This window comes from Notolabrus celidotus, chromosome 6 (genome assembly GCF_009762535.1).
Source record: "Notolabrus celidotus isolate fNotCel1 chromosome 6, fNotCel1.pri, whole genome shotgun sequence".
Taxonomy (NCBI): domain Eukaryota; kingdom Metazoa; phylum Chordata; class Actinopteri; order Labriformes; family Labridae; genus Notolabrus; species Notolabrus celidotus.
In genome coordinates, this window is record NC_048277.1 from 34931546 (window position 1) to 34945378 (window position 13833).

Here is a 13833-nt window from a genome sequence, read left to right on the forward strand (position 1 = left end):
GTTAACTTCCACTGGATCCGCTCTGGCTGCATCTCTGATCCGGCACTCCAGAGAAGATGGAGCTGGACAGGAAGTCAGCCACCAAAACAAAATGAAAACATCCGGTTAATTTTCAGAATAAATCACTCTGTGTTATCACCAGATCGTATTTCACTTAACTACAACAACAAACCAAAGTAATGAGGGGCGGAGCCAGGCCTGGAGTCAACAGGTCAGAGGTTTTCAGAGGACCATAAAGACAATAAGAATCAAATCACGATTCAGTAATTACCGCAGGGAAACCTTGGTCACATGACTCCAGCTGTCCGGCGGTCTGTAAACACAACCGGTAGGTGTTGACAGACGAGAGAGCTAGGAGCCGGACCACAGCGGATCAGAGACAGACCAGACACGGATCTGGTGGAAGTCCCAAGTCAGATTTGGTCTGACACACACCCTGCTGCAGCAATATCATGCATTAAAAGGAACTATCTATGACCCGCTGACCCTCTTTTGATGTTTACTTTTGCAGACCTATAAACAGGCATCAAATTCACTTGCTGTCTGTTTCCTAACCTTTGAAAAACTTCTCACTGGAGCTTTAAACTAAATCTAATTTGCACAGAAGCATAAAAAAGGCAAGAAATATTAGTGCCAAGAGTGAATCAACCTTCACCTTTCAGCTGTGTGAAATCCCAAACCCAAAGAATAACACAGTTTATGGCACATGTTGACGTCATGCACTTTTCTTTTCAAAGAAAACAATCAACCAATCAATCAAAGTCTCAGGCCTTTAAAAGGTTTGCTCAAGCCATATGAAGTTTTATAATGGCCACTTGAGAGTCCACCATCTTTTGAAATTGGCGTGCAATAAGTCTCAGGATATGCCAGGACCATAGACTGTATAAATAATGGACGTAGTATCCATGACATCACCCATCTGTTCCTGAGCGCTGTTTTGAAGCCAGTCGTTGGCGGGAGCCATATTGGAAATGCTGAACTCAACCTAACTTGGAGTGAGGTAAAGAGGCGGGGTTTGAGCCTCCGAGCCAACACCTGTCAGTCACGTCCTTATTTGGGCAGAACTCGTAATCTTAATATCTTCTGAATCGTCACGTTAGAAAAGGCTGTAAACATGTTTATTTCTGCTGTAAAGATTGTCTCTTTTGAATGGGTGTGTATGTGGTTTCCGGTGTTTCTGCAGCCAGCCTCAAGCGTATGCTCATTGAACTGCAGTGTATAACACTTCTGCATGGCCTTCATATTTTGAGACTGGAGGTTGCCGCTTGGTCAGACCATGAAGGAAGCACCTGTTGCATCCTTCCTGGCCCTGCAAAGGTAGGAAGTGAGCCTCTGAAGCCTCTTTCAGTCGTCCTTTTGAAGAATGCAGCCTCTGAATTGGGTCACATCTCATGACAGTCAGTGTTGATCTTCCTCGTTATACTAGCATGCCCATTAGCACCCTTCGGCGGGAACTCGCACCCTCTAATTGAGGCTTTTGAAGAAATTATGAATGATGTGCTCAGGATCTCGCTCCGTGTTCTCAAACGGAAAATATTCAGTGTTTGTTCTGAGTCATGCTGGAGCTGAGCGGCGTGGCGGTTATAAAAGTTTGGAGTGGGCTGATCTGGTTTGTGTGGGAGTGATGGAGACTGTGGAAAACAACAAAGATTACAGTCGGGCTGAGGACACAGCTACCACACGTCTGTACTTCAGGCTTCTGTGTGTGTGTGTGTGTGTGTGTGTGTGGTGCTTTAGAGATGAGTGTGTTAGAGAGAGACAATTAAAGATTACAAGAGATGTGTCATTATGTTTCTCCATTTATACCAAACATTGAGCTCTGTCTATGAATTCTGGTGAGTTATGAGTTTATGTACAACTCAAACCTTGACCTCTGAATCTTCATGTGTTCATTTATTACTCCCCTCTTTTCATGCTCCTCCTCCAGCATTAGTGTCCAGCTGTCCAGCCCTAAGCCAACCAACAGACTGTGAGGTGGCTCTGAATGAGAACATAAACTGTAGAGCAGAGATGTAACCAGCAGCAGCAGCAGCAGCAGAGGAGTTTCTGTGGCTGCGTGTGTCATGTAGTTACCTTATAATTAAATGAAAAACATGCAGAGATGAGCGATGCTATGTAAACCGAGCTATATATATATAAATCTCTTCCTGTTCCTGTTTTAAGACTTACTGGCATGGGCTCACATTTGGCCCAGGCGTTTTATTTTTTTCTCCTCATACAGTCACAACCCAGCGCCTCGTCCAACCTTACTGTCCAGTGATTGGCCGATGAGTCAAAAAACAGGAGGCACCTGTCGACGTCTGTCAACTTTAACTTATTATTTCAAACCATGACCTGAACATAAACCGGTCATTTTGTTGTGGTCACATTGTGAAATAGCTGGAGCTCAGTTAAGTTTAGGAACAGCTGACATAAAGAGACTGAGAAAACTTCCCAAGCAGAAAACTTGAAGGCAAACTTTGGGGCAACAAGTCAATCAATACTTATTCTATGTTCTATTATTAACAAAGACCCAACATCAAGACAGGATCTGATCCAGTCCTATCTTACAGACAGGACTCAGTCTGATCTCATCTTAATCCACCATGAGCAGAGCACTTTGCAGCATTTAGCAAGTTACAGTGGAAAGGACAAACTTCCTTTAACAGGTAGAAACCTCCAGCAGGACCAGACTCATGTTACACATACATCTACTGAGACAAGAATTAACCAATCACAGCACAGTAAGGCAGCATTTCCTGTACACGAGAAAATGCTAAGACTAAAGTAGAAGTAGTTGAAGAACAATCGAATGCCTTGAAAGTTTCACAGACATTCATGATCCTCAGAGGATGAACCCCACAGGCTACAGTTTTCTCGCCTTTCCACTGCGAGGTTTGACATTTTTGTCTTTAAAGCAAGAGTCTTGAGAAGTGCTAGTTGAAATTTTAATCACGCATGTCCTCCATACAATTAACTTCCAGAATTGTAAGTTTCGCCAAGTACAAAATAGTAGTTCATCCACATTTGTTTACAACAAAAATGCAGTGAAAACAAATGAAACCGCATCCTCCTTAGCTGGATTTTGTGCTAACCAGTGATTAGCAGATTTTGGTGTACAGTCATGATAAATCAAAGTAATAACACATGGATGATTTTGACTGCTAATGTACTTTTTACATGATTATTTTGAGCATGTTAGCATGTTGATGTGAAGTACCACTTCCATGCATTTTACACCAAAACTGGCTTTTCTCTTCAGTCAGAGTCTGCAGGATTGCACTTAACTGTCTCAATTTCCACTGAGCTGTCCTAGGTCTGACTATGAGGTCTACTTTAACTCTCTGAGGAGGAGTAAAGCTTGTGATCAATCCTCCTGCAGGATTTGTGAGAGGAAAAAAACAAAAAGTCATAAAGGAGGAGCTTTAACTGCCTCAGACTCTTGCTCTGTGTGTGATATTTGTTTTGTCTGTCTACCTACACAACACTTGCATCTGGCGACTTGTAACTATAGACTGTAGAATACATGGGCGTAGTCTTTGTCACGTGACCCATCTGTTTCTGAAGCAGAGTTTTGAGGCCAATCTTAAGTGGTTGCCATATTGGAAATGCTGACTCAACCTAAATTTGGTTGACCTAACATGAGGCAAGGAGGCCAATTCGAGCCTCCTTTTTAAAGGCAGTGTTCCCGCCTGTCAGTTAAGTCAGCTGTGCCTCCAAAATTGTAGCCTAAATTTCTTCTAAACAGTTTACTTGTAAAAAAAATTCACCCTCTGTACAGTGTGTGGTTAGAGAAATTAGCTAATCAGACCAAAACCTACCTCTTGTCCCAGGTTGTGAACATGTTTATTTCTGCTGTAAAGATCATGATTTTTGAATGGGTGTGTATGTGGTGTCCTGTGTTTCTGCAGCCAGCCTCAAGTGGACACTCTAGGAACTGCAGTTTTTAACACATCTGCATTGGCTTCATTTCTCACGGCCAGAGGTTGCTGCTTACTTGTAACCTTTACACAAGATTTACAGTGAAGAAAGTGCAATTTTGGTCGTCTCCTTAAAGCAAATTATAGCTTAGCATCTATTTTGTAAGCGCTAGCAAAAAGCTTTGTGCTTATAACATCTTTAACAGCTCATTTAGCCCCAGCAGGATGACAGGCTCGAACAAACAGTTGCAGCAAACATCTGTTCAGCAGTTCTATCTAATGATACAGGACTGGTTGTGGATGGTTTCAGAGTTCCTCTCTGTCATGCATTCTCCTCTGGCCTGCCTGGTGCACAGCTGAGCAGGGCGTGGTGGCATGGTTTACATCAACCACACAGGCAGGTGTGGCCCTCCCTGTGCTGTCACACTGTTTAATTAGGTTTTCTGTCCTCGGGCGGGGGCATCTCAGGGTTTCCGCTGTAAAACTCTGTCTCGGTCTCACCCACACACTCATTGTTTGAGACGGAAGAGAGCGTCCTGCCCGTTCAGTCTGATGAGCGGCGACTATCATCACTTTGTGACCACAGCTAAAGTTGGAGACATGAATCTGCACTTTGCTCCTGGTTCTTTAGGAGTCAGTGCCAAAGTGTGTTTTCAGACCTGTGTGCTCATGCTAAACTGGCTTCATGCTCCACATTGAACTTCTTTCTCTCCTCAAGACAGTCAAACTCACTCCCATTGTAGCTCAGATAAAAAACAAATCCCCCTTAAGGGTCTACAGAGTCCAACACTTGTATCTAGTCATCGCCAAGCATCCCTCATCCTCCATTAAGAGCTTCTTTCTTCTGGATGAGGTCGTTTCTGTCTTTGTCTGCTGCTGGTTTTCCATCCCTCTTTGTCTCTGTGTGGCCTTGTTGAAGTCAGAGCCGGGTCATTTTGCTTCTCCTTCCACAAATCCGGGGTTCCCCTGAAGCTTTTTCTCCAACACACTCGGCCGTTTCTCAACTCTTTCAATCCAGAGTCCCAATAATTGCATTTCTGCAGAAAAACAACAACACTGGCTCATTCAGTTTTTTTCTTTGAATTCCTTCTGCATGTATTTCTAAAGACTCTGTGTTGTTGGAAAGCCTTTCTTAGCCAGTGACGCCCAGTGGAAACATCAAATACCATTACAGCAGTCTCAACTGAGGTATTCAAGTAGTTAAGTGGACACTGGCTTTTATCTAGTAGCTCTAAATCTTCAAAGTGTCTCTATTTTCTTTGAAATCTGTGGATTCTTTTACAGGAAGTCTTTTTATTCAGTCTATAATTAAAACAATGACAGACTACTTTAGTCAGGGGTGTCATCACTATAAGACATGAAACATAAAAGCATAAAAGGGAGGATTGGTGGTTTAATTTGACTTAACATTTTGAGGATCAGTGTCGAACAGATGGAGGAAGCTGTGGATCTGGAGCTAGATCATGTTGTCTGAAGCTATCTTCACACTGCAGGTCTTAGTGGCTGATTAATTGCTCAGATGTGTCCTGATTTCTTTGTTTGGCTTTTCACATTACTTTAAAATTTGGCTTGTGCCATATTCCTGTGACAACCTCCATCGCAGCTGTCCAGGGTGGCTTTAATACTGACATCTTGTTTGTTTGTTTGGTTAATAAGAGAGTGTATTTGAATAAAGAGATCAGGTTCAGTAACTGATATCAGCTCAGGTTACATCAAACAGACAGCTAGGAGCATACATTTTGGACTCCATGAGGGTTTTGGTTTCCATTTGTGGTCCAGGATCTGCCCGCTTTGACCGTGCAGGAGAACGACAAAAACTGAGGATCATCTTCACACTGATTTAGTCTTTTATCAAGCACAGTGTGCAAGCAAGCCTATCAACTAAGCGGCAACCTCCAGTTTTAAAATATGAAGCCCATGCTGAAGTGCTAAAAAAGTGCATTTCATCAAGCGTCCACTTGAGGCTGGCTGCAGAAACACAGGAAACCACATACACACCCATTCAAAGAAGACGATCTTTACAGCAGAAATAAACCAAGCGTGTCGGACACGGCCCTGGTGGTGAAGCTTTCAGCAGTGTGACTGCCCCCTGGTGGCTGGCTGCAGTATAGGTCAAAAAATCCGTCTCCCCCATTCATTTGAATGGGGGAGCAGTCAAACTTTAAAAAATAAATACATGTCGTACTAATGTTTCCCACATTCGTATGCTGTGGTGATATGTAGTTAGTATTTGACTGTTTTGTGTCCAAGGCCTCTTTTGCCTAAAAAGTTTATTTTTCGTTAGTTATTAGAGTTTAAAAAACGGGGTTTTACTTCCTGTTTCCTTTGATTCACAGCCGCCGTAGAACGAAACTTCAAAGGTCACACAGCGTGTTGTGACGTTACGCTGTAGGGCGGAGCTTATTACAGTGGCTTCACAGGCTCTGGCTGCACAATGACGGCGCCCAGGAGCGGGATTTTTTGGCTTCAGAACCGTACAACGAGAAGAGGCGGAGCAACGCTGTCCATTTTTATTTACAGTCTATGAAATATACATGTTTACAGCCTGGTTCAAAAAACTGTTTTGGTCTGAGTAGCTCATTTCTCTATCGCACACACTGTACGGGGACAAACTTTTTCATAACTTGGTATTTTTAAAAAATATTAAACTTACAAGTTTTGCCCAAATAAGGACATGGCTGACTTGATTGACAGGTGGACACCCTGTAGCTGTGAGCGAAAAGACTGAAGACCCGCCTCTTTACCTCACACTAACTCGGATGACGTTCGGTTGCGTCCATTTATTATACAGTCTATGCTAACAACCCACTGAGGTGTTTTTCCTGAGCTCTATTCTCATTTCTCAAGCTGTGAGGAAAATAATGAAACACACAGAAGACAATCTTGGCTCAACTTTATTAATGGATCATGGCTGGCTACATTGGAAGCCCCCAGAAAGTTGATCGCCGCCCAGTGAGGCAACATACTTTATTGTCAGAAGGTCACAGAGAAGTTTCAAGACCAAGACTGGAGCAAGACTCAAGTGGCCATTTCAAGAAGCTGCAACTTTTTGCTCTTGAAGCTCAAGAAGTGTCTGCTTGCTTTCTGCCTGAGTTTGACCTTTTCCATAAGTTTTTATTTTGGTACATGGCAGTGTGGACTCTTTCCTTCATTCCTGTGAATCATAAAGTGATCCCAGACTGTCCAGCTCTCCTTCCAGCTCCTTCTTACTTTTCTCCACTTGCATGGCTTCAGAGACAACACTGGCTCTCGCTGCTACCTTTGTGCTCCTCTGAGGTCAAAGGTCAGGAACTCAGACAACAACATCCTCCACATGGAGCCGGCCGCCTGTCTCCGACATAATTCAGAGTTGGAGGCCGTTTTTATGGCTCCCAAACATCCGTGATCAAAGAGAGTCGAGCAAATATTGTTAGGAAGAGATTTATTTTCCCAAAACCTCGGCCTTTGATTCCAACCATCATTTATCCAAAGAATGAGAGCTAACAATAACTGTCTGACAGAAGGGAATAAGCAAACTTTAGTGGTGAGGTATTGACATTTTTAACAATCCAGAGCCCAGACCTCCTTCTTCTTCTGACTCTTGACGTGTTGAATTATGTTAAAGCAACACCCCTGACACCCACAAGAAAGCCTCTTTTTAATTTTCCTCCTATTTCAAAATATGGACGTTGAATGTGCGTCACATGTGCGTCGTGTGTGCAGGGAGCCGGCGACTGTTGACACATCACTGCCACGGCATTCATGACTCAGTGGAAGCTCTCAATTAGGAGAGTGCAGGTATAAATTTTTGCGTAGGTGGACCCAATATGGCAGCCACTCCGGGACCCTCTGCTGGGGGATAAATCAATACGAGACTGCTCGAATTAGAGCGTCAGTCCGGAGTTCTCGTGCGTTGACCTCTTTTTCTTTGCTGCCTCCTTTTCTCCCCATCTCCATCCGCTAATTGGAGGGAGGTCGACCCGTTTAGCTGTCGCCTCTGTCTCTTTCATCCACTGTACGCGCTCTGTGCTCCTCGTTACGCTTCGTTTGGGGACATCATGAGAGGAAATGGAGGCGTTGGTACTTTGCTGCTTCTGTTTGTTTGATAGAGAGGTCAGCACTCCCTCCTCCTTGGATAGAAGTCTTGACGCTTTTTGAAATCCTCTTCAGGAAGTTTGCAGGTTGCAGAGGTTACCCAAACAGAAAGGGACACCTCTGCGACCTCACCACAACTGTCTCTATTTGCATCTCTTTATAGCTTCAAGAGCATTAGGAGGAGACGTTTGAAGGTGTTATTCTCAATGGGTCTCTGTTCCAGCTGTGATTAGGATTCCTACATTTAGTTTGAGGTTTCTACTTTTGGATTTCAAGCTTTTGGTTTAAACCAAATTTTCAGAGCCTGCTTGGAAAACTAGACGCCACAGATGTTGGATTTTGGGGAGGGAAGTTCAGACATGAGTAGGTCGACGTAGTGATGTTTGGAGCTGGAATGAAAGTAGACCTCTTCAATGTGGGGTGTGAAACTTGTGCAAAAGTACCCTGCAGCGTAGTGCCTTGAACCCACAGCCATGTCTCACCACTATCATCTCTCTCTCTCTTCATCTCCCTCTATCCCTCTCTCCAACACGGTCTCAGCAGATGTGTGTCTAACATGAGTCTGGTCCTGCTGGAGGTTTCTGCCTGTTAAAGGAAGTTTGTCCTTGCCACTGTAACTTGCTAAATGCTGCAAAGTGCTCTGCTCATGGTGGATTAAGATGAGATCAGACTGAGTCCTGTCTGTAAAATGGGACTGGATCTTCTCCTGTCTTGATGTTGGGTCTTTGTTAATAATAGAACATAGAGTACGGTCTAGACCTGCTTAAAGGTGCAGGACCAGGTTTTGGTATCATGAACGTATTGGTTTTGATTGTCCACTGGCATCAGCAGTACACAAGAAAACATGGAGAGCAAAAACAGGCAGAACACAGTCCATTATATGTCACCTCATGACAATAAAGCTTTGACTCATTTCTATAAACAGATGTCTGCAAATAAGTGCAGCAAGCAATCCACTCCTGCTCCCTCTTAGCTTCTCAAGTTGCTTGTAAACAATCACAACTCTTGACTGGGGCATCATGTGTCATTCCCAGATTGTCTCATCTGTGATACTTAACAAGTGCATCAGACATTGTTAAAACTGCCCTGTCTCAGCTAGCTCATGTTCCCTATAGTGGGAGAACAATCAGACGCTTGGTGACTTCTGCTTCACAGTGATAGGAAGGGAGCTGTACTGGAAAAAGCAAGGGGAAAGTGTTGTTTTCTTCTCTAAAATACATAAAAAGCATTTCATATAAGCTAATTTTGGGAAACATTCATCCTGACACTCATATTTTAAAAAAAGGCTCATATTAGGACACCAGGTACTGGACTCAAGTCTCAACTAGAGCTGCAACTTTTGATGCGTTTCCTTGATAAATCTTTAAAGGTGACATATCACACTTTTTTCATCAATATATATTGGTCTAAGAGGTCCCCAAAACATGTCTTTAAAGTTTATGCTCAAAAAAACACTTTGAAATCAGATTTTGGTCTGCCTGAAAAGCCCTCTTCTTCAGTCCTCCTCAGAACACTCTGTTTTCTCTCTGACCACGCCCCCTCAGGAAATGGGTGTGGTCTCGGCTCTCCGGCACGTTGATCTAATGTTTACATGTTGGCTGAATATACACGGCTGCTCAGAGATCACGTTACTTCAACCCTCTGAATCTGATCCAGAATCTGATCCTGACGGAGAGGTGCCTGCAGCAGGACCTTTCTGAACCATTGGTCACAGATTTAGTGTTTCTTGTTGTTTTATTTATCAGTATGTCGACGTGTGTCTTGGTACACAGCTACGAACATGTAGCTATGTGGCTATGCTAACTAGCGCTAGCACTTATCCATGATAAATAAAAATCATCCACTAGATCTTCAAATCTGCAGCCCTGGGGAGTAAAACCGACCTCTGCCAGAAAGGCAGCGGGACCTTTTATGAAGGATTGGTCACAGATTTAGTGTTTCTTGTTGTTTTATTTGTCAGTATGTCGACGTGTGTCTTGGTACACAGCTACAGCTACAGCTACGAACATGTAGCTATGTGGCTATGCTAATTAGCTCTAGCACTTATCCATGACAAATAAAAATCATCCACTAGATCTTCAAATCTGCAGACGTGGGGAGTAAAACCAACCTTTGCCAGAGAGGCAGCGGGACCTTTCCTGAAGGATTGGTCACAGATTTAGTGTTTCTTGTTGTTTTATTTGTCAGTATGTCGACGTGTGTCTTGGTACACAGCTACAGCTACGACATGTAGCTATGTAGCTATGCTAAGTAGCGCTAGCACTTATCCATGGTAAATAAAAATCATCCACTAGATCTTCAAATCTGCAGACGTGGGGAGTAAAACCGACCTTTGTGTTTATTAAGACAGCCTACAACTAGCATGCCTCCCTCCTAAGCTCCTTGTTAGCACACATTTGTGCAGGTAATGAAAAACGGAGGAGGGGATTCAGTATTATTTTATACAGTCTATGGGCTGAACAAGCTCCGAGCTCTGACTCAGTGACAGACCGGATATTGTTGTTACGTAACAAAAACACGGAAGTCTGAAACGGCTCGTTTCAGCACACATTTACAGAAAGGTGGAGAAATCAGAACAGGGGCAGAATGGATTTTTTTCATTCTCGGGGGGTTTGTAGACAGGGACACATATTTCAGGTAGAGAACCATTAAAAAGTCAATTTTGCATGATATGTCACCTTTAAAGGGTCAATGTGTCAGACTACAAAGTGCTTCTTTCTCCTGACCTTGAGTCCAAAACTACAAAGATGTTTTAACTTATAGTGGTAGAAAATGGGGAACAAACATCTCCTCAAATGAAGGCTGAATAAAAAGCCTGTTTATGTTTTACTTATTTTCTTTGGTTGAAAACTTAATTGAATGCTTGTTTCAGCCGTTTGAGGTATTTCCTTCTTGCTTCACTTTACTTCTCTATGTTGTTTTAGTCTTGTTTTTTCACTAACTCAATAGAACTCGAATTATTTTCTAACACCACGCTTCAAAGGCAGAGATAATCTACCCTTGCACCCTCTAAATGATGCATATCACCTCTCAAAGTCACACTTATTCTATAGAATATTCTGTGTTTGTGAAATGAGACATGTCAGACTGTTTTCCAGACGTAATTGTGCAGAAAACTCTCACACGTGTTTACTTTTCGTGCCCATAGTGGAAAAAATAGCGCTGAATCGCCTCTTTGAAGTGCCACGTGTGTGCTCGGTGGGCACATATGGAGCTTTTTCCTTGCATGCCTCGCGATCTTTGCGGCCGATATTTACTTATCACATTGACCCCATGTGTGTCCCATTTGCCCGGCATGTGCCTTCAGTTCAGCGCTGGAATAACAGCCTGGAAAAAGGAAAACGCCTTGAAAAGTTCCACCCTGCCCTGAAGTGGTGCTCTGTGTTCCTCCGCTTTAGATCTGGGCAGTGAACCTATCCTCCACCCCTGATTCTTACTCTTCCCTTCTCCCCTAAAACCCGCACACACACGCAAGCACACACCCAGCCCACCTCATTTACTCCCATGTCCTAATGTCAAACAGCTGTAGAGTCGACTCCTGAAGAATTGCTGTTATTACGTCCTCCTCCTCCCCTCCTTCTCTGCTCTTTTTTTCCCTCAACCATTTTGTGTGTGGCCCCAAATTTCAGGTCACTCTCTGAAGTCCAAACGTTGTCTCAATCGAGGATCCTCACCGGCTTTATTTATGATCCAACTGCTGGATATGACATCATGAATTTACATCGTAGGTGCCCGTGGGCGGAGATGGATAGACAGACAGCGGGCTATAAATTGTGCGTACGGATCGTTCTTGACTGCAATGTTTTGTAGTCGCCTGCTCTCCCTGACATGTAAAGGTGGGCCGTAACTGGGCCAATGCCATTTCCAAAGCACTCCATCTAACTGAAGGAGCTGCTTGACATTAATGCCAGTGAGGTCATCCTCAGAGTGATTGACAGGAGAGGATCAGGCAATGATGCTGAGGGTTGAGAGCTCCTGCCGCTGTCGGGAATCTGCTTCAAAGGATTGCTTTGGCCACATGCCTGAAGTCCAACGTGGAGGCTGATTACACAGATTTCTCCAGAATTTATCACATACTTTTAAAGTTTGGACTCGGTATGAAAGAGAGGGTTGGAACTGATTAAGATTTGGGATCTTAGTCCAATGAACTTGTATCCCAAATGAGTCAAAATCATTCAGACAAATACAGAAACAAATCAGAGGCAGAATGAAGGGAAAAGTGCAAACACCTCCCTCTTCTTTTTAGCCAGCCATCCAAATCAATGCAGACAGATTACAGAAACATCTGGAGTTCACGCAGTGCATCTTTGCTCTGTGAATTATGTCTCTTTGATGCATCACTCAGCCTGCAGAGACGCTTAACAGTAAGGTCATTTTTGGTAGGTGTCCTAATCTTAACAATAAAAGCATCACCAATCCAAGATGTTCAGTTTTATTGAGCTCTCTCCGTCAGGGAGGCGGAGGTCATGCTGTTTTATTGAGACTCCCATTAACCCCCAAACTGTTCACCAAAGCATCCAGGAGTTTACAGCTGTGTGATCATATCATCATATCAAGTATAGGGCTGATCCTCATCGAAGAAGCACATTATTTGGTTTATTTAAATTGCACTCAGAGGTAAACTTCCACCTTTACATGACTCGTCTCTTGTCTCTGAACCATCAAACCGAACAACCAGATCTCAAAACTGGATTACTTTAAAAACACCAAGGTTGAGAACTGAATGGGGAAAGACTGCTTTTGGTATTGCTGCCCCCATAATGTGGAATAACTTTTAAAGACAACTAAACTTCCCTCTCTGATATCTTATGATGCTTTTAAAGAGGTAGAGTCTGAGCTACTTAATGAAAGTGCTTGCAATTGTTTTATTGCTGCAGGGAACCCCTGAAAAAAAAGACCTCAGTCTCAGTGGGTCCTCCCTGCTGAAATAAAGGATAATAATAATAATAATACATTTTACTTTGGGCGCCTTTCAAATCACCCAAGGTCACCTTACAGATAATAAAAACAGTCATCATTAAAACATCATAAAACAAACAAACAAACAAATGGAAAGAGTCATAAATAAAAACTAGAAACTAGGGAAGTGCAGAGAGTCCAGTTAGAGGGAGTAAGCCAGTTTGAAAAGGTGAGTTTTGAGTTGGGATTTGAATGATGTTATGGAGTCCGACTGTCTTATGTGTGGGGGGAGGGAGTTCTAGAGTCTGGGTGCTGAGCAGCTGAAGGCTGGGGCACCCATGGTACTGAGGCGTGACGGTGGGATGGTTAATAGTCCAGCAGAGGTTGAGCGGAGGGAGCGGGAGGGAGTGTATTCATGAAGGAGGTCGCAGAGGTAAGTGGGGGCCAGGTTATGTAGGTGAGGAGAAGGTTTTTGTAGTGGATGCGGTATGGGACAGGGAGCCAGTGAAGTTGGATGAGAACAGGAGTGATGTGGTCAGATGATTTGGTGCGGGTGATGATCCGGGCGGCCGAGTTCTGAATGATTTGCAGTCTGTTGGTGAGTTTGGTGGGGAGTCCGGTGAGGAGGGCGTTGCAATAATCAATACGGGAAGTGACGAATGAGTGAACCAGGATTTCGGTGCTGGATTGGGACAGTGATGGGCGGAGTCTGGAGATGTTGCGGAGGATGAAAAGAATAAAATAAAAATATAACGTAGTTGTGGAGAAGAGATCATCTTCACATGGTGCTTCATCATTTTTGGCTCAAAAGGAAATGTACACCCTTGAGTGTGTCTGTGTTTGGTAGATTAAGCGTGGGAATAGCTTTGGAAATGTCATGGTTATAACACATAATTTATTATTGGGTATGTAGGGATTTGGCAACTTAACATTTTATGGTTTAAGTGACTTTGTAGAGATC

General features: G+C 43.4%; 1 protein-coding gene across 1 annotated transcript in view; it reads left to right on the plus strand.

Annotated features, from left to right (window-relative positions):
- The window catches only part of LOC117813710 (protein inscuteable homolog), a 104725-nt gene that overhangs the window by 5359 nt on the left and 85533 nt on the right, over positions 1 to 13833 (plus strand). The window lies entirely within an intron of this gene.